Source organism: Salmo salar, unplaced genomic scaffold (genome assembly GCF_905237065.1).
Source record: "Salmo salar unplaced genomic scaffold, Ssal_v3.1, whole genome shotgun sequence".
NCBI classification, from domain to species: domain Eukaryota; kingdom Metazoa; phylum Chordata; class Actinopteri; order Salmoniformes; family Salmonidae; genus Salmo; species Salmo salar.
The window spans coordinates 90,700-113,404 of NW_025548157.1; the positions used below are offsets into that span (position 1 = coordinate 90,700).

Here is a 22,705-nt window from a genome sequence, read left to right on the forward strand (position 1 = left end):
ACTAACCACCGTGGGGGAAAACTCAGGGGAGTTCTCAGAGGCTGACAGCAAAAACAGCCTCCATTTACAGGTTGCTTATGAGTGCATTTCACACTACTTTGGATTATAACTGTAACGCTCGTTTGAATGTCCTGTTTAATATAATATAATAGTCTTCCCTGTGGCTCAGTTGGTAGAGCATGGTGTTTGCAACGCCAGGGTTGTGGGTTCAATTCCCACTGAAGGCCAGTACAAAAATAAAAAAATGTATGAAATGTATGCATTCACTACTTTAAGTCGCTCTAGATAAGAGCGTCTGCTAAATGACTAAAATGTAAAAAATAATGTTTGTGTTATTGTTGCAAATCAACTGCTTTATACTTAACACTTCAAATGCTATTTGGCTAGCTTTGCCATCAGCCTGACAATGAGGGTTTGTCCACTAAGTGTTTAACATAACTTCACCTAACAATAACATAGACCTACTGTAGGACCCATAACTTCACCTAACAATAACATAGACCTACTGTAGGACCCATAACTTCACCTAATAACAACATAGACCTACTGTAGGACCCATAACTTCTAACAACAATATAGACCTACTGTAGGACCCATAACTTCACACAACAATAACATAGTCCTACTGTAGGACCCATAACTTCACACAACAATAACATAGTCCTACTGTAGGACCCATAACTTCACCTAACAATAACATAGACCTACTGTAGGATCCATAACTTCGCCTAACAATAACATAGACCTACTGTAGGATCCATAACTTCACCTAACAATAACATAGACCTACTGTAGGACCCATAACTTCACCTAACAATATAGACCTACTGTAGGACCCATAACTTCACCTAACAACAACATAGACCTACTGTAGGACCCATAACTTCTAACAACAACATAGACCTACTGTAGGACCCATAACTTCACCTAACAATAACATAGACCTACTGTAGGATCCATAACTTCACCTAACAATAACATAGACCTACTGTAGGACCCATAACTTCACCTAACAACAACATAGACCTACTGTAGGACCCATAACTTCACCTAACAACAACATAGACCTACTGTAGGACCCATAACTTCACCTAACAACATAGACCTACTGTAGGACCCATAACTTCACCTAACAATAACTTAGACCTACTGTAGGACCCATAACTTCACCTAACAATAACATAGACCTACTGTAGGACCCATAACTTCACCTAACAATAACATAGACCTACTGTAGGACCCATAACTTTATCTAACAACAACATAGACGTAGGACTATAAATCATTTAATATTTCAGGTGAAACATGGAAATTAAAATGTCTTTGTCATGACATTTCATAACCTGATCACCAGATAATTTTGTGAATAATCCCACTAGGCTATTCTGTAATGTGTTGTCATTCTAAATGTCCTGAATGAAGGAAAATAGCTCTGTGTGTTGTACAATAGCCTATCCATCAAGGAACAGTTCTCTACACATTATGAGCTAAGTATCTCTGTGTCCAGACAGACTAACGAGACCCCACTGTAAATCAAGCAGACAATAAGACACTATAAACATCAATTTGTTAGGGATGTTGGATCCAACGTGGAGCACGGCATAACTGTCTTTACCAGAGTAATGAATGAAGAGGCACTTTGGTTGTTGTTGCATGTCGTGATGTTTGTCATGTGACTGTCATTCAGAAAATGATTTCCTGGATCAGCTGATGATAGTTGAACATGTGACTGTAACTAAACAGCTACAGTATTAAGTATTATGTGTAATTATTGAAGAACCGCATTAATGACAGTATCCATTTGGGTGTTGTCAATAAAGTTAAGGTGACTCTCGGTTTTTACCATTGGATTTAGCAAACTCTGAAATGATTTAGGATTTCTGTATCCATGAAAACTGTTTTGCCAGCGTAACATAAGGAGACACTAAATGTTACGTAGGTAGAGAGCATTTCAGAGATCTGAATACAAAAAACTGTCCTAACAGGACAATAACCTAAACCACAAGGCCAAATCTACACTGGAGGAGCTTACCAAGATGACATTGAATGTTCCTGAGTGGCCTAGTTACAGTTTGGACTTAAATCATCTTGAAAGTCTATGGCAAGACTTGAAAATGGCTTTCTAGCAATGATCAACAACCAACTTGACAGAACAGGAAGGATTTTAAAAAGAATAATGAATATTCACATGAAGATCAGTCTCCTATTGGATGACATCACGACTTCCCATCAAGCCAACTCCTTGAAGGCCTTACTATGACATCACTCACCCCTTCTAGTTTGCAGTTGTCTAAAAAAACTATTTTGCTCAAAACATTTATTTGTTTCACTTTAGTGTGTTTATACTTCACTGTATTTATCACTTTTCAACAGGAAAAGTTTTTAAAAAATCAATGTAGGACTTCATGGACAATTCTGACAGTACAAAAACATATTCAAGTGTAGAATGCCCTTTTAAAAATCACACATTAGTTCAACAACTGCAGAGTTTGTGTCCCTGTTTTATAAGATAGTACTCACTGTATTTACTGGTGTTAATCAGATCAATGTCCCTGTTTTATTAGATAGTACTCACTGTATTTACTGGTGTTAATCAGATCAATGTCCCTGTTTTATTAGATAGTACTCACTGTATTTACTGGTGTTAACCAGATCAATGTCCCTATTTTATTAGATAGTACTCACTGTATTTACTGGTGTTAATCAGATCAATGTCCCTGTTTTATAAGATAGTACTCACTGTATTTACTGGTGTTAATCAGATCAATGTCCCTGTTTTATTAGATAGTACTCACTGTATTTACTGGTGTTAATCAGATTAATGTCCCTGTTTTATAAGATAGTACTCACTGTATTTACTGGTGTTAATCAGATCAATGTCCCTGTTTTATAAGATAGTACTCACTGTATTTACTGGTGTTAATCATATCAATGTCCCTGTTTTATTAGATAGTACTCACTGTATTTACTGGTGTTAATCAGATCAATGTCCCTGTTTTATTAGATAGTACTGACTGTATTTACTGGTGTTAATCAGATCAATGTCCCTGTTTTATAAGATAGTACTCACTGTATTTACTGGTGTTAATCAGATCAATGTCCCTGTTTTATTAGATAGTACTCACTGTATTTACTGGTGTTAATCAGTTCTCCAGTCTTCTCTTCTTCGTCATCCTCTAATGTGACAGTAATCTCCCCCTCTTCATCCTTCATTCCAAAAACGTCTTCATCTTCTTTCACTTCATCCTCCACTCCAAAAACTGCATCTTCCTCCTCTTCTTTCACAGTAACATCCTCCTCCTCTTTCACTCTGAACGCTTCCTCTTCTTTCACTGAAACGTCTTTCTCTTCTTCTTTCACTGTAACAGCCTCACCCTCTACTTGTTTTTGTATTGTAACAGCCTCCTCTTCCTCCTCCTCTTTCACGAGAGCGTCTTTTTCCGTCCAACAGACCTCCTCTTCTTTAACAGGAGGAGAGTAGCTTAGTGAACTCATGGTCGGAGATAATAGCTAGTTAGCATTAGCGACTAGACTAGTGCAAACTTAACCAGCCAGCTAGCTGACTTACAACGTAAATATTACATAAAATGGAGTACTATGTTTAAATCACAGTGGCAATTAAACCACGAAATTGTCTAAAGAACTTGAATGTTCCGACTTTGTCGGCTAGCGAGCTACCGAGGTGGCTGCAGTTGCTGAAGAAGCGTTCCGTCCACTAGATTATACGTCACACTAGAAACATCGCCTGAAAGACACATATCGCCATCTGCTGTCTGGAGGGAGGAAACGCAGTTGAGGAGGGAAAACTATTTTTATTCTTCATTGAATTATAATATTATAAAGCAGTTTAGGGAAACGTTTTTTCCTCTCCATTAAATATGAATATTATATCAACACGTACAAAGAGCAACAAGTGTTGTTTGATTAGTTCAGATTTTTTTATGAGAATTTAAAACAAACTCTACATCTACTCCACATCTGTATTTCTGATTCAGTCAAATAACTACATATCAAAATAAGCACCTAGTTATTGATACCCTTGATAAAGATGAGAAAAAAATTACTGTATAAAATAAATAAATAAACTTTACCCACTACCAGGATATTTTAGCCCAAAACCTGGTTACCTCTCTGCTAGGAGGCTGAGACTTGGCCATAAGTGGATCTTCCAGCAAGACACATCAACATCAAAGAAGAAATGGTTAATTGAGCACAAAATCAACATTTTTAATGGCCATCTCAGTCTTCGGACTTGAACTCCATTGAAAACCTGTGGTTTGAATTGAACAGGGCAGTCCACAAGCGCAGACTAAATAAATCAAGGACATGGAGAGATTCTGTATGGAGGAATGGTCTAAGGTCCCACCCAATGTGTTCTCTAATCTCATAAAACATTTCAGTGTCATTATCCTCCCAAGGGGAGGGTGCTGGAGTATTGAAAACATGGGTGGCAATAATTCAGACCCCAACCTTTTGAGAATTACATTTTAAACTAAATCTCTTTCTCTGAGCAATTGTATTAGTATAAAATAATATAATTTCCTTTTTTTGTGTTGGTGTAACAATACATCATGTAGATGTATATAATGAACAGACTAGGTCTATACTGCTCCTACATGGTGTAACAATACATCATGTAGATGTATATAATGAACAGACTAGGTCTATACTGCTCCTACATGGTGTAACAATACATCATGTAGATGTATATAATGAACAGACTAGGTCTATACTGCTCCTACATGGTGTAACAATACATCATGTAGATGTATATAATGAACAGACTAGGTCTATACTGCTCCTACATGGTGTAACAATACATCATGTAGATGTATATAATGAACAGACTAGGTCTATACTGCTCCTACATGGTGTAACAATACATCATGTAGAAGTATATAATGAACAGACTAGGTTCTATCCTATTCTACTGTATCTTAGTCTATGTATTACTCATCACATATGTATATACTGTATTCTATCCTATTCTACTGTATCTCTCTATGCATTACTCATCTCATATGTATATACTGTATTCTATCCTATTCTACTGTATCTGTCTATGTATTACTCATCTCATATGTATATACTGTATTCTATCATATTCTACTGTATCTGTCTATGTATTACTCATCTCATATGTATATACTGTATTCTATCCTATTCTACTGTATCTGTCTATGTATTACTCATCTCATATGTATATACTGTATTCTATACTATTCTACTGTATTTTAGTCTATGCCACTCTGACATTGCTCGTCCAAATATTTATATATTCTTAATTCCATTCCTTTACTTTAGATGTGTGTATTTGTTGTGAAGTTGTTACATATTATTGCACTGTTGTCCTTGAGTGGTCCAGCCAGAGCCCGGACTTGAACCCGATCAAACATCTCTGGAGAGACCTGAAAATAGTTGTGCAGCGATGCTCCCCATCCAACCTGACAGAGCTTGAGAGGATCTGCAGAGAAGAATGGGAGAAACTCCCCAAATACAGTTGTGCCAAGCTTCTAGCGTCATACCCAAGAAGACTCAAGGCTGTAATCGCTGCCAAAGGTGTTTCAACAAAGTACTGAGTTAAGGGTCTGAACACTTATGTAAATGTAGGATTGGGCCGTTGTCATCAAACTTCCATGATTAGTAAGAATTAGGGTAGATTTATAGGACTATTGTTTTTATGATTCATACATACTTTCCTAACCCTAAAATGTACCTAAATAATCTACAAGATCAGAGTATTTTTAAATCTACCAGTTGGTGTTGAAACAGAGACGAATGATGACTTTCTTGAATTGATCCCTAGTTTCTGACTCCGTGTATTCTATTGAGTCCGTCAACAAAATTAGAATGAAAAGGTATTTAAAGGCACAACATTCTAATTAAAGGTATTACCGTATTTAAAAGAATGGCTTAAGATGAAATGGACTCTAAACCCTATTGAATGAAAACTCCATGACAAAATCTGTTGGCCAACAACTGTGAGGGTTTTCAGCCAGGTATCAACACATGCAGAGTGTGAGTAAGCAAGACATACATTCCTAAATGGGGATCGGCCCCAGTCTCCTGGTAAAACACCAGAACCCTCCCCCTACAGCATTTATGTTCATTTTGAGAAAGTAGCACTACAGTCTCCGGGTAAAAAACTACTTTTGGGTAAAAAGACGCGACACCTGTCTATGAATTTGAGAGGTTACATTGATGCTCCAGATACTCAACTAGTCTAAAGCAGACCAGTTTTATTGCTTCTTTAATCATAACAACAGTTTTCAGCTGTGCTAACATAATTGCAAAAGGGTTTTCTAATGATCAATTAGCCTTTTAAAATGATAAACTTGGATTAACTAACACAACGTGCCATAGGAACACAGGAGTGATGGTGGCTGATAATGGGCCTCTGTACGCCTATGTAGATATTCCATTAATAATCATCTGTTTCCAGCTACAATAGTCCTTTACAACATTAACAATGTCTACACTGTATTTCAGATCAATTTGATGTTATTTTAATGGACAAAAAATGGCTTTCTTTTAAAAACAAGGTTATTTCTAAGTGACCCCAAACTGTTGAACGGTAGTGTACATCTACATCCTCCCATGTTGCTGAACCACTGATCAATAACTCCCTATTACAGGAAAAAACACTATTTCCATTGGTTGTTAGTACTGTACTGACCTCTCGTCCTCTGTCTCTCTCGTACTCTGCCTTGTGTATTTATCTTCAAAATATTCTTATAGTCCCGACATAGAACCAAATAGACTTCCCAAAAATAATATGGCATTTACTTTATTTCACATTTATTTAATCAGATATGTCAATTGAGAACCAATACGCATTTACAATGACAATCTGAATGAAGAAATACTAATATCAATCTATTTAATAATTAACATGTTTGAAATATCCCAATGATATAGTGAACAACATTTAGGGGTTTACACTTGCATTCAATCAATCTTAAGTTCATAATCAAAACATTTTTTTTTTACTATTTTAATCCGATTTTCGACATGATCATGTCTTGAGCTGGAAAAAACATGTAGACCTATTTTTCAGTATGATTTCATTCATACAATATTATTTAATGTAGAATGAACAAAAACACAATTTCTCAATCAAAAACATAAGTCAGAACACAGCCTCTCTATTCTCTCATGTGATTTCAGGTCCTCTGACTGGGAAAATGTCTTTCCACAATGAGAGCAGTGGTATGTCTTCTCCTCCTGTGTATGTGTATGTATTCTTTCATGCTCTTTCAGGTACCTTAACCGGGTAAATCTCTTTCCACTGTGGGAGCAGTGGTAAGGCTTTTCTCCTGTGTGTATTCTCTCATGCTCCTTCAGGCTCCCTAACTGGGTGCAACTCTTTCCACAATGGGAACATTGGAAAGGCTTTTCTCCTGTGTGTGTCCTCTCATGCCTTTCCACGCTCCCTAACCACCTAAAACTCTTTCCGCACAAGGAGCAGTGGTAAGGCTTCTCTCCAGTGTGTATTCTCTTATGTGTTCTCAGGCTCCCTTACTGAGTAAAACTCTTTCCACACTGGGAGCAGTGATGTTGTCCTGCTGGTTTGGACATCTCAGGGTCTGGTTCCTCTGAAGAACTCTTCCTGCTGTCAGAAGGAGAGTCTGGTCTCTCTCCTGTCAAAGACAAACAGATTATATAATTAATTAAACAGAGACCTGAATGAAACATGATAAAACTTCCTATGATGTTTAATCTCGACTAGATCCCTCAATCACCTGAAGTCAGTTTTCACAAGTATTATTAAACCCACTTCAAAATGCAGGTCTCTGTGTGCTTCTTAGGATGTCCAGGCAGGTGATTCACTTCTAACCGAAGTCTTGCAGGTGTTTACATGGTTTTCACATCTGCCAGATCATCGAAAAATCAAATTTCAGTACGAGTGTATATATATATATATATATATATTTTTTTGGTACTTTTACACCTTTTTCTCACCAATTTCATGATATCCAATTGCAACTCCCCTACGGACTCCGGGGAGAGGCGAAGGTCGAGCCATGTGTCCTCTGAAACACGACCCTGCCAAGCCGCACTGCACATCTTGACACACTGCTCGTTTAACCCGGAAGACAGCCACACCAATGTGTCGGAGGAAACACTGTCCAGCTGGCGACCGAAGTCAGCGTGCATGCTGACCACCACAAGGAGTCGCTAGAGCACAATGGGACAAGGACGTCCCGGCCAGCCAAACCCTCCAAACCCTCCCCAAACATAACGCTTTGTATTCAGGATATAAAGTTTGTTTCTTTGCCACATTCTTTTGTAGTATTACTTTAGTGCCAACAGCCTCTCTATTCTCTCATGTGATTTCAGGTCCTCTGACTGGGAATGCTTCCTTCTTTTCACTCTGTCATTTAGGTTAGTATTGTGGAGTAACTACAATGTTGTTGATCCATCCGCAGTTTTCTCATATCACAATCATTAAACACTAACTATTTTAAAGTCACCATTGGCCTCATGGTGAAATCCCTGAGCGGTTTCCTTCCTCTCCAGCAACTGAGTTAGTGACTGGGTATATTGATACACCATCTAAAGTGTAATTAATAACTTCACCATGCTCAAAGGGATATTCAATGTCTGCTTTTTTTTACCCATCCACCAATACATGCCCTTCTTTGCGAGGCGTTGGAAAACCTCCCTGGTCTTTGTGGTTGAATCTGTGTTTGAAATTCACTGCTCAACTGAGAGACAATACAGATAATTGTATGTGTGGGGAACAGAGATGAGGTATTCATTCAAATATCATGTTAAACACTATTATTGCACACAGTGAGTCCATGCAACTTATGTGACTTGTTAAGCAAAATCTTTACTCCTGAACTTATTTAGGCTTTTAATTAAATGTGTAAACATTTCCAAAAACATAATTCCACTTTGACATTATGGGGTATTGAATCCATTTAACCCCAGTATCTCTACTTGCACATTCATCTTCTGCACATCCTACCATTCCAGTGTTTAATTGCTATATTGTAATTACTTCGCCACCATGGCCTATTTATTGCCTAACCTCTCTTATCCTACCTCATTTACACATGCTGTATATAGATTTTTCTACTGTATAATTGATTGTATGTTTGTTTTACTCCATGTGTAACTCTGTGTTGTTGTATGTGTCGAATTGCTATGCTTTATCTTGGCCAGGTCGCAGTTGCAAATGAGAACTTGTTCTCAACTGGCCTACCTGGTTAAATAAAGGTGAAATAAAAATAAATAAAAATATTTTTTAAATTTAGGCTGTAACACAACGAAATGTGGGACAAGTCAAGGGGTGTGAATACTTTCTGAAGGCACTGTATATATAAAACTCCCCCCACACAGCAATCTAATAGCATCAGTAAAATCTGTTGAAATTAAACCACAGATAAATATACCTAACATAGTACATCTATTAAACAATTCATCACAACACATACATCAGAAATAGTTACACATTATAGAGATCCATTCATGGATGTACAGGTCTGTTGGATAAACGTTCAGAAATGTCCACTGCTGATTTTTTCCAGGCGTCCATAGCGGACACCCTGGCCCTATGAATCCTGGCCGTGGACAAATTCTCAGTCAGAAACACAAGTCAGAACACAGCCTCTCTATTCTCTCGTGTGATTTCAGGTCCTCTGACTGGGAAAATGTCTTTTCACAATGAGAACAGTGGTATGTCTTCTCCTCCTGTGTATTAGTATGTTGGAAAGGCTTTTCTCCTGTGTGTTTTCTCGCATGCTTTTTCAAGCTCCCCGACCACCTAAAACTCTTTTCACACTGGGAACATTGGAAAGGCTTTTCTCCTGTGTGTATTCTCTCATGCGTTTTCAGGCTCACTAACCACCTAAAACTGTTTCCACAGTGGGAACAGTGATAAGGCTTCTCTCCCGTGTGTGTTCTCTCATGCCCAACCAGGGCTCCTAACTGAGTAAAATTCTTTCCACAGTGGGAACAGTGGTAGGGCTTTTCTCCTGTATGTGTTCTCTCATGCATTTTCAGGCTCCCTAACCACCTAAAACTCTTTCCACAGTGGGAGCAGTGGTGTTGGTTAGGCGTCTCTGGGTCTGTTTCCCCTGAGGAACTCTTCCTGCTGTCAGAGTCTGGTCTCTCTCCTGCCAAAGACAAACAGAGTATCTAGTTAAACAGAGACCTGAATGAAACCTGCATTAAATAAAAATGTCTTCCTATGAGGTTTAATCTAGACTAGATCCCTCAATACCCTGAGGTCAGTTTTCACAACATTACATCATTAATAATAAACTTGGTGACGGTGAGATTTAAAAACAAATGATGAAGAGCTCCAAATCTAATCTCTCAGGGAATGTCATGTTTATAGGCTGATCAGAGCTCTATAATAATACATAATGTCATGTTTATAGGCTGATCAGAGCTCTATAATAATAGATAATGTCATGTTTACAGGCTGATCAGAGCTCTATAATAATACATAATGTCATGTTTATAGGCTGATCAGAGCTCTATAATAATAGATAATGTCATGTTTATAGGCTGAGCAGAGCTCTATAATAATAGATAATGTCATGTTTATAGGCTGATCAGAGCTCTATAATAATAGATAATGTCATGTTTATAGGCTGAGCAGAGCTCTATAATAATAGATAATGTCATGTTTATAGGCTGAGCAGAGCTCTATAATAATAGATAATGTCATGTTTATAGGCTGAGCAGAGCTCTATAATAATAGATAATGTCATGTTTATAGGCTGATCAGAGCTCTATAATAATAGATAATGTCATGTTTATAGGCTGATCAGAGCTCTATAATAATAGATAATGTCATGTTTATAGGCTGAACAGAGCTCTATAATAATAGATAATGTCATGTTTATAGGCTGAACAGAGCTCTATAATAATAGATAATGTCATGTTATAGGCTGATCAGAGCTCTATAATAATAGATAATGTCATGTTTATAGGCTGATCAGAGCTCTATAATAATAGATATTACTATTCCAGTCAGTGTTATAGGCTGCAGTTGATCCATTGTTAATAACGTTTTGTTGGTGTCCCACTTCATCTCTAAAGTAATAATGGACATTACTATCTCTCTAAATTATATTTTTTTGTTTAGCCACACCTTTCCTTCAAAATTGTTATTTTGAAGACTTACAAACTGTCCTTTTGCTATTATGTTCAGTCTCCACAAAACACTTGTCCTTTTGCTAATATTTTCAGTCTCCCCATAACACGTGTCCATTTCATTTCAATAATGCTTCTTATTGTAACGGGCGTCGTATAGAGGGGACCAAAACGCAGCGTGTTGAGTGTTCATTATTATATTTATTTACTCAAAACACTAATGACAAAATAACAAAAGGAAATTATCAACTTACAGTTCTGTCAGGTACAGAGACTAAACAGAATGCAACTGCCCACAAAAACCCAGGAAGAAAAACCCCTACTTAAATATGATCTCCAATCAGAGGCAACGAGGACCAGCTGCCTCCAATTGGAGATCAACCCCCCAAAAAACATAGAAATAGAAAACCTAGAACTAACACATAGAAATAGAAAACATAGAAAAACACAAAACACCGCCTGTCAAACCCTGACCTACTCTACCATAGAAAATAACCAGTTACTATGGTCAGGACGTGACACTTATTTTATGTATTTCTCCAACATTATTTAGAAATCTGCTTTTTGCGGGTATACACACTCTACGCAAGGCCTACAATGGACACACGTCAAAAATTTCATTTATAACATGTTTGCCATTCTGTGAGACAATTAAGTTGTGATTTTGTGGTGGGGGGACTCTGATGGTATACACATGTTACAGTTAAGTAATAAGGCCAGAGGAAGTGTGGTATAGGGCCAATATAGCACGGTTAAAGACTGTTCTTAAGCACGACTCAACACAGAGTGCCCGGATACAGAACTTAGCCGTGGTATATTGGCCATCTATCACAAACCCCTGAGGTGTCTTATTGCTATTATAAACATGTTACCAACATAATTAGAACAGTAAAAATACATGACATACCCGTGGTATACGGCCTGATATACCACGGCTGTCAGCCAATCAGCATTCAGGGCTTTAATCATCCATTTTAAAATGTAGCTTTAACATTATATTATAACATGAATTCCTATAGTACAGAACAACATTTTCAAGTATAGAATTTCAGTAGCATGCTGCTTTAAAACAACACATTCGTTCAAACCCTTTGGACAGTTAGAGCCCGTTTTTAAGACAGTACTTACTGATGGTAATCAGATCTCCTGACTCCTCTGTCAATATGACAGTTATCTCTCCCTCTTTCTCCTCCTTCACTCCAAAAACTACATCCTCCTCTTTCACCTCCTCCTCTTATTTTACTGTAACATCCTCCTCTTTCTCTTCCTCCTCTTCTTTTACTGTAACATCCTCCTCCTCTTTCACTCTGAACGTGTCTTCCTCTTCTTTCACTGAAACGTCTTTCTCTTCTTCTTTCACTGTCACAGCCTCACCCTCTACTTCTTGTTTTACTGTGACATCCTCCTCTTCCTTCTCCTCTTTCACGACAATGTTCAGCCCCAGAGCTTCTTTCTCCGTCCAGCAGACCTCCTCTTCTTTAACAGGAGGGGAGTAGTTTAGGGAGCTCATGTTCGGGGATGTTAGCTAGCTAGCTAGTTAGCATGAGCGACTAGTTTAGTGCTAGGCTAACTTATCAAGCCAGCTAGTTGACTAACAATGTACCTATAACATGTAAATGGGGGCAATTAACTAGATGTCAGAAGTATATTTAAAACACAGAGGCAAATATGCACAGAAACAGTCTAAATGTTTCTGCGTCACGCTGCAGCATCACCTGAAAGACGCACATCGCCGTCTGCTGACTGGAGGGAAACGTAGTTAAGATACGTTTTTTGTTGTTGTTGCACACAAATTTATTTTTCATTCCTTTCATGAAATAATAATATTATATTGAGACGTTCAAATAGAGCAATGCATATTTTAAGTGAGAATTTAAAACATACTATCATTCACATCTGTATTTAAGGCAGTTTCATATTCATTCATTAATTTGGTCACTGCGCTCAATGCAATGGCACTTACAAATGTAGATCCTTCAAACACCCCCAAACAGGGAAACAGATCCCAATCACAGGTGTTATCAGGTGCACCACTAAGGCAGTTATTTATCTTTTCATTTGTCCTTGTGGTAAAATCTTTTTGGAAGCGAACCCCTTGATTTCGTCCCTACATTATATCGGCATCGAACACGTCACCCTCCCTAGGAGAGGGGGTGACCTCGACAATTTATTGTTAAAAACAAGAGGCTGTCTGGATCTTTAATTTAAAGACCTTTGCTCCCGTATGTCTCAACGTAGCCATTATTGTAATATTGCTATTCATTGTAAATGTTTGGAGGTCTATGTATCCATTATTGTAATATTGCTATTCATTGTAAATGTTTGGAGGTCTATGTATCCATTATTGTAATATTGCTATTCATTGTAAATGTTTGGAGGTCTATGTATCCATTATTGTAATATTGCTATTCATTGTAAATGTTTGGAGGTCTATGTATCCATTATTGTAATATTGCTATTCATTGTAAATGTTTGGAGGTCTATGTATCCATTATTGTAATATTGCTATTCATTGTAAATGTTTGCAGGTCTATGTATCCATTATTGTAATATTGCTATTCATTGTAAATGTTTGGAGGTCTATGTATCCATTATTGTAATATTGCTATTCATTGTAAATGTTTGGAGGTCTATGTATCCATTATTGTAATATTGCTATTCATTGTAAATGTTTGGAGGTCTATGTATCCATTATTGTAATATTGCTATTCATTGTAAATGTTTGGAGGTCTATGTATCCATTATTGTAATATTGCTATTCATTGTAAATGTTTGGAGGTCTATGTATCCATTATTGTAATATTTCTATTCATTGTAAATGTTTGTAGGTCTACATAGCCAAATTGTATCTATGATCGTATGCTATCCATTTATGTTTTCATATGTTCTATTTATATCTGTAAATGAACCAATGATATCAGGCCACACTCAGACATGATTACAGACACCTGTGTGTGTCCTTTGACACAATATAAACCAGTTACCTGCAGTGTTTGTCATTATACCGTGATGAAGACAGCTTGTCTGTGGAAACGTTGGTTATTAGGTTATTAAATTATTGCATCTGAGCTCCTGGAGCGTGAGGTTCTCCTTTTCTTTTTCAGGCCACCGGGGTCTGACAACTTGGATGGAAAAATGACTGAGGATAATAGAGGACGACATCGCCACTCCTATTTGCCATATGTTCAATATAAGCCTACTAGAAAGTGAGAAAACCCTACCTTGTCACAACACAACTGATTGGCTCAAATGCATTAAGGAAAGACATTTCACAAATGAACTTTTTATTATTATTTGTTCTGTGACAAATGGTGAATTAGTTATTGATTTATACCACTTTTAAATGGCATTTTATATATTTATGTATTTCTATAAAATCTAAACTGGAATTTTTGTTTAAAAAAAGTTGTAAAAGTATGCTAGACATGTATATAATAAATCTAGTTTGATGTTTCTGTGATAATCAATGAATTAGTTATTGATTTATACCATTTTAAATGGCTTTTGGCCAATGTCTGTTGAATATCTGAATGTGTGAATATAAATCCAACTTTACCTCGGTCTTAACTTTCATTGCCTAGGTCTCATTTTTAGCCATCTTACTCATTGCTATAACCAGGACATTGTGATTAGGAAACTATGAGAACCACACAAAGTCCAGGGGTTGATCACACTCTACCACTAAGGGTCAGTTTAGTTGGAGCAACGTAAGACAGTCTCGTGTTCCAATTGTATGTTTTAGTAGCATGAATTGTTCCGGTTCACACCGAGGTGAAGAGCGGAATAATGGAAGGAATGAATCACAGCCTGACGCTCATCACCTGTGGAAGGCGGGACTTCCAGTCCGGAGCGGATTTCATTGGCCTTTTCAGGTGTGATTTTAGATCCTTCAACCGAAGTCGCGACTCCCTATAGTATGTTGTACCAAAGTTGACTGACCCTGAAGGGAACTACACTGCCATAAATACAAGGAAAGTCAAGTAGTGTTAAATTAAAAAAAAATAAAAAAATACAAATCCAGCAAGGCACCAACTTTGAGAAGGGTTTAAAACAAAGGTTTCAGACAATGTATAAATGTTATTGAATGTAGGTATGTTTCTCCTTTAATGTAATGGCATTGAAAACAATTGAAAAAAGGCGAATATCTGTGTTTGACTACCCATACTAACATACTGTATACAACTTACTTAATGAGTATATACTACATACTATTAGTTAATTGTAGTATACTGTAACTACATACTTAATGAGTATATACTACATACTATTAGTTAATTGTAGTATTCTGTAACTACATACTTAATGAGTATATACTACATACTATTAGTTAATTGTAGTATACTGTATATTAGATACTTAATGAGTATATACTACATACTATTAGTTAATTGTAGTATACTGTAACTACATACTTAATGAGTATATACTACATACTATTAGTTAATTGTAGTATTCTGTAACTACATACTTAATGAGTATATACTACATACTATTAGTTAATTGTAGTATACTGTAACTACAACCTGTTATGGCTAGGGGCAGTATTTTCACGGCCGGATAAAAAACGTACCCGATTTAATGTGATTATTACTCCTGCCCAGAAACTAGAATATGCATATAATTATTAGCTTTGGATAGAAAACACCCTAAAGTTTCTAAAACTGTTTGAATGGTGTCTGTGAGTATAACAGAACTCATTTGGCAGGCCAAAACCTGAGAAGATTCCTTACAGGAAGTGCCCTCGCTGACCATTTCTTGGCCTTCTACACTCTCTTTATTGAAAACTGAGGATCTCTGCCGTAACGTGACACTTCCTACGGCTCCCATAGGCTCTCAGAAGGCGGCAAAACGGTGAATGATGACTCTGCTGTCTCTGGCTGAAAAACAGTGCTGTCACGTCCTGACCAGTAAAAGGGGTTATTTGTTATTGTAGTTTGGTCAGGGTGTGGCAGGGAGTGTTTGTTTTGGGTGTTTTGGGTGATGTTCTATGTTTGTATTGACTGTTATGTAGGTTAAATGTACACTTCAAATGCAGCTGTCCTACAACATATCTGTACCTTCTTCTTGATCCCAATTGCATTGTGTCCATGTTCTGTCCTATAAGAATTTCAAAGGAAGAGAAAATGTGTCAAAGAATAGTCTTACAAGTATTAATATATATATATATATATATATATATATATATATATATTTTTTTTTTAAATGAATATTGAAAGATATATGGCATCGACATACAATGTAATGTAAAATAGAAGAACATATTGGAGAAAGCACTAGCCAATACAGTACTGCCATACAGTAACAGTACTGCCATACAGGCATAATATCACATTTCAAGATATCTTTGTACACAAATTGTTCAATATTTTATCAGGCTGACTTGAAAGATTTTACTCAACATTTTGCTGCGTGGCAATACTGTGTTTGGATTCTGAAGGGCATTTATACAAAAGAGGTAGTCTAGACACTGTATTAATACCATTATGCATTTGAATCCCATCTACAGCTACCATCTAAGATATTAATTTCCCTCCACAAGGGGGCGGACATGTAACGTTTCCAAAATGGGATAGTATTGTCCATGTAACGTTACCAAAATGGGATTGTATTGTACATGTAACGTTTCCAAAATGGGATAGTATTGTCCATGTAACGTTTCCACAATGGGATAGTATTGTACATGTAACGTTTCCAAAATGGGATAGTATTGTACATGTAACGTTATGCCCCCTTGTGAGTTAATAGTATTGCATGCTGTAGCAGGCTATATAAAGAGGAAGACCTCCATTGACGATTCAGTTCGTTGTAACATCTCGTCTGGACAGGTCACCGTCCTTAGTTAGTTAGTTAACGAAGCTAACGTTAGCTAGTTCATTATCACAAAAATGAGAACTGCTCTAGATTGGAAACTTACGTTAATGAGTGTAAAGCCATGTTGTCTTTATGGAAACGATATACAATATATGGGAAAGAATATAGTTGAGGAAATAATCCAAACCTAGTTGTGCCTAGTTAGGACATAACGTTAGCTAGCTAGCTAACGGTACTGTACTGTAGCTCATACAACGCCGACGGTCAAACCCGGCTTTCTAATATTAACATTAATTAACTATAGTAACGTTATGGAAGATATTCACAGAAAACTATCATTGTCTTCGTTATTCATTATTAGTATGTTATATTATTATAATACATTATTTCGAGACATATTCAGAGCCAAACATCAACCCAACTTAACCTTTTTAACTGTTGTCGCATCCAAACTTGTCACCATCGTTTTCAGTTGTAATTGCGAAGTTCCCGGAAGAAGTCCAGCAACAACGGAGGTTCCTCGATGAACCCACCTTCTAACAAGTTCTTTGAAGAACCTTTTGGGGCTGTTTTTCATTGACCAAGAACCCTACGGTTCTTAGGGGATCTGAGAACGACTCCAGTTGAACCCTTCATTTTTAGAGTGTAGTCGGCTCTATTTACTCTCAGATTCAAACATGATGATTAGTATCAACGATCAAGTCAGCTGCTGCTGCTCCAATACAGTATGAGGTGAGACGGTGAACTGATGTTGAACTGGGCAGTCAGCTGCGCTGCTCCAATACAGTATGAGGTGAGACGGTGAACTGGGCAGTCAGCTGCTGCTGCTCCAATACAGTATGAGGTGAGACGGTGAACTGATGTTGAATCATAATGATTAAGTTAATTAAAATGAATTTGTGAAACGGTTAAAAAATAGTATTTGTCATATTAAATATATTACTGTATTGTTATCAGATAGAAACATCATGGAATATTGTACATCATATTAAATATATTACTGTATTGTTATCATATAGAAACATCATGGAATATTGTACATCATATTAAATATATTACTCTATTGTTATCATATAGAAACATCATGGAATATTGTACATCATATTAAATATATTACTCTATTGTTATCATATAGAAACATCATGGAATATTGTACATCATATTAGCATCAACATACATTATTGTTTCATTCAATTTCACATAATAAGGATATTTAATATTTTCAAGTTCAGAAGTCAGAACTCATCACCTGCTATGTAAAAGAGACAGAAGAATGCACAATGGTCAATGCTATCTGGGATCCTTGGGACATCTCTACCCTAAACCCTAACCTTAACCCCTACCTTAACCATTTTAAATGTCAACTTCAACGGGCTAGGGACGTCCCAAGGATGTATCTCTACCTGAAAATACATGATCTAAGTGATTGATCGTTGGTATTCAGCAGTCATAAAGCCTTATTTACTTTAATGAACTACTAAAATAGTGATTTTGTCAGACAGCATAGACAGCAGCTCTACACTTTATTGACTGACTGATCCATTCATCCTTCCATCCCTCCTCAGCCTTCCTCTCCTCTGAAGACCCAGTGAGGGTGGAGCTCAGTCAGAGAGCTGTTGAGGGACTGGTTAGGAAGAACAATTCTACATCCAGAGAGGTGAGAGGTCACACATGGTTTAGATGGTAAATATTTATGTCCCCTTAGCGTTTCATCACGTCAGCAAAAGGTAATATGTTCCATCATCTATATTTATTTACATTAGTGCAAATTGTCCACTGATATGGGTGTAATTTCTCACCCCTTTTGGCTGTATGAAAGTTAATTTCCCCTCAGGCACACACATTTCTTCTTTGTTATTACCCGAGCCACTGCCTGTTCACCCCGCTATCATCCAGAAGGCGAGATCAGTACAGGTGCATCAAAGCTGGAACTGAAAGACTGAAAAACAGCTTCTATCTCCAGACCATCAGACTGGTAAACAGCTTCTATCTCCAGGCCATCAGACTGTTAAACAGCTTCTATCTCCAGGCCATCAGACTGTTAAACAGCTTCTATCTCCAGGCCATCAGACTGTTAAACAGCTTCTATCTCCAGGCCATCAGACTGGTAAACAGCTTCTATCTCCACAGCTTCTATCTCCAGACCATCAGACTGATCAACAGCTTCTATCTCCAGGCCATCAGACTGTTAAACAGCTTCTATCTCCAGGCCATCAGACTGTTAAACAGCTTCTATCTCCAGGCCATCAGACTGTTAAACAGCTTCTATCTCCAGGCCATCAGACTGTTAAACAGCTTCTATCTCCAGGCCGTCAGACTGTTAAACCTCTTCAGCGTCTCATCCCGTCACCGGGATCAAAATCCAGCGAAAAATCATATCGCCAATTAGCATTAAAAAAAAAAATCATAATTAAAAAAATATATATATATATATTTTTTTTTATAGATACACCTCTCCTGAATCGACCCACGTCGTCCGATTTCAAAAAGGTTTTACAGGAAAAGCAAATCATTAGATTATATTAGATGAGTCCATCGTAAAAAGCAGCTTCATAGCCATTTTCCGACCAACCACTTGCATCACATATAATCAAAAAACAGCTAAATGCAGCACTAACCTTTTACAAACTTCATCAGATGGCACCCCTAGGACATCATGTTATACAATGCATGCATTCTTTTGTTCAATAAAGGTCATATTTATATATAAAAACAGCATTTTACATCTCTGTCTGAGGTTGACTACATAATTTCCCCTCAAAAGCGTCCCGGTAAACAATGCTACATTTCCCTAATTTACTATCCTATAACGATTTTTTTAATTTATATTGTCAATCTAACATTTATAGATGAATATCTCTTGAGAACACCCGTCATACCAGATTTTAAATTAACTTTACTGGGTAATCACACTTTGCGATAAAAGGAGATGCGATACTCAGAAAATTAGCTAATATACAGAGCTCGGCACCATCTTGGAAACAATCGCATGTCACATCTCATCTTGTATAATATTGTCAATAATCGCCTACCTTTAGTTGTCTTCATCAGAAAGCATCCCAGGTCCACAACAGATGTATTTTCGGTCAAAAAGTCCATACTTCACATTCCATTAGCCTGATGTTGGTAGCGCGTCCTATGGCTCTCTCCAAGCGCAGGGCTGAAGTTCCGGATAAAATGCGATGCTCCCGCATGTAGGTTCGTTCAAACATGTCAAACGTTGTATAACATAAATCTTCAGGGCCTGTAACACCAAGAGAGCCAATAAGATTCGAGGGGGATGATGTCATGGCCTTTAAACCCGTTTCCAAAGGTGGGGGCAGACATGGCCGCCGGCGTCATAATGGTGATGGCCCATCCCCTGTGACCAATTTCAAACTCGTCTCATTCACTGAGTTTTGACTCTATAAGGCTCAAACCACTGTGAAAGGACTGGCGACATCTAGTGGAAGCAATAGGAAGTGCTCACTGAACCATGGTTAACGGTGTTATTTATAGGGGAAAGATGAGAAGTCGAGTCCACAATTCAGAATTCCACTTCCTGTTTCAATCGGTCTCGGGGTTTTGACTGCCATTTGAGTTCTGTTATACTCACAGACACCATTCAAACAGTTTTAGAAACTTTATAGTGTTTTCTATCCATATATAATAAGTATATGCATGCCCTAGCTTCTGAGTTTGATTAGTAGGCCGTTGAAAATGGGAACGATTTTTTTTCAAAATGCGCTGTGGCGCCCCCTATCCTACGGTATCCTCAACAGCTTCTATCTCCAGGCCATCAGACTGTTAAACAGGCATCATGAAATCATTGGCCCTTTAATAATGTTTACATATCATTTCTCATCTCATATGTATAAACTGTATCTCAGTCTATGCTGCTCTGACATTGTTTATCCATATATTTATATATTCCTAATTCCATTCCTTTACTTAGATTTGTGTGTATTAGGTATTTGTTGTGAAATTGTTAGATATTAATTGTTAGAAATTACTGCACTGTGGGAACTAGAAGGACAAGCATTTCACTACACCTGCAATAACATCTGCTGAACACCTGTATGTGACCAACAACATTTGATTTATTATGAAGGTAATTTGTGTCAAATTTACTTTTCCCCTCATTCACCCCATCTCTTTACATTGCTGATGCATAATCAGTGGCCTGACTGCAGATATGTCAAAGGCTCATCCTGGTAGATCTGAACCTAATGCAGCTTGGAGTGATCAGATGACAGAAGTCACATTTAGGTGCCAGGTGTAACTGAGGCCATAGATGCTCCATATCCATTACTTTGAGAGTTTTATATAATATGACTAAATGTGTTTCTGTGTTGCAGGGACAGTCAAGAAATGTAACAGCAAGGCCACAGAACATGACATAAGCAGAGCTGTGGGAGACCACCTCAAGCCCCTGGTAGAGCCGGGGGTGGTGTTTACCACTCCACCACACCTTCAGCAGGCTGGAAAAGTGGGATTGATCTGGTTGATCCATTTGTTTGTGTCCGTTTCCAGTAGTTGAATCCTTTGACGTATTGTTGAATTAAACATTTATCTTCAACAAATGCACTGGGTTGGTTGAAAAGTGATACTAAACGTACATACCAGCACTATTTTGACATAGTGGGAAATATACTGAATTTATACTTTTTTCATAATAAGATGGACCAAGATACGTATTGGTTTTGCAAGAGTCTGTTGATTGTCAGTCATTATGTTAATTTCTTTTGCAATATGTTCAAATCAAGCTTTATTTATACAACACATTTCAGACATGGATGCTTCACAGGAAAAAAATAAAACAATGAAAATAAACAGAAATATTTACCACAACAAACATAAGATTAACAACTGAAAGACGAATTAGCATTCTAAGGAAAATCCATTGATTAAAATATTAATTGGATGCAATATCCAACCCAAAATATAAGCATGTTTTTTGGAGGGGCTCTGAAAGACACTATGGGGGTGTCCACTGAAAGTTGACTAGTAACAACAACTGGGACCTAAAAGACACCCACCATGAGACCCACTAAATCTGCCCAAGAAGAGGAAAACAAAAGAAAAACCCACACCAAACTTAAAGACAGGAAGTAAACCAAAAAGGTGGAGCAACTAAAGGTGTTGACTCTCCACATGTATCAAGACAACTGGAGCACTGGGCCAGACACTCTTAAATAGAACCTGGACCAGCTCAGGTGAAACACCTTCCCACTAACGAGATGGACAAGCCAGCACAGGTGTAACACATACTGACTAACGAGGTGACACCAATCAGTGCGTCCTACGTGCTAACGAGCTAGACGCGCTACGAGCTAGACGTGCTAAAGTCCAACTTCAAAACATAAATGGAAAAACCAAAGCCTGTAACACCTTAAGACAACAAATATGTCCTATATTTTTGTTGGAAAAGTTTGCTCACCACCAACAGAAAACAACTTCCATTTCACATTATAATCAACTACAATGCTTCACCTTCACCAATATAAACATGGTGTCTACTGGCTGTCAACAATTAAAAACAAGAAAAAACACGTATTTCTAAATAATAATATACAATAGGATTATTTGTTTCTCCTTTTTCTTTCTATAGAATCCTAAATCCCACTAGCTTCTAGAACTCTCGTCTTCCTAAAACTCACTAGCTTCTAGAACTCGTCTTCCTAAATCCCACTAGCTTCTAGAACTCTCGTCTACCTAAAAAACACTAGCTTCTAGAACTCTCGTCTTTCTAAATCCCACAAGCTTCTAGAACTCTCGTCTACCTAAAACTCACTAGCTTCTA

General features: G+C 37.4%; 1 long non-coding RNA gene across 1 annotated transcript; it reads right to left on the reverse strand.

Moving 5' to 3' along the window:
- Nucleotides 1-9,296: 9,296 nt before the first annotated feature.
- Nucleotides 9,297-12,335, reverse strand: LOC123732716 (uncharacterized). Its single transcript, XR_006763371.1, has 2 exons — nucleotides 12,241-12,335; nucleotides 9,297-10,124 (listed from the first exon to the last, which is right to left on the reverse strand). It is a non-coding gene; the product is annotated as an uncharacterized lncRNA (long non-coding RNA).
- Between the last annotated feature and the right edge of the window lie 10,370 nt (nucleotides 12,336-22,705).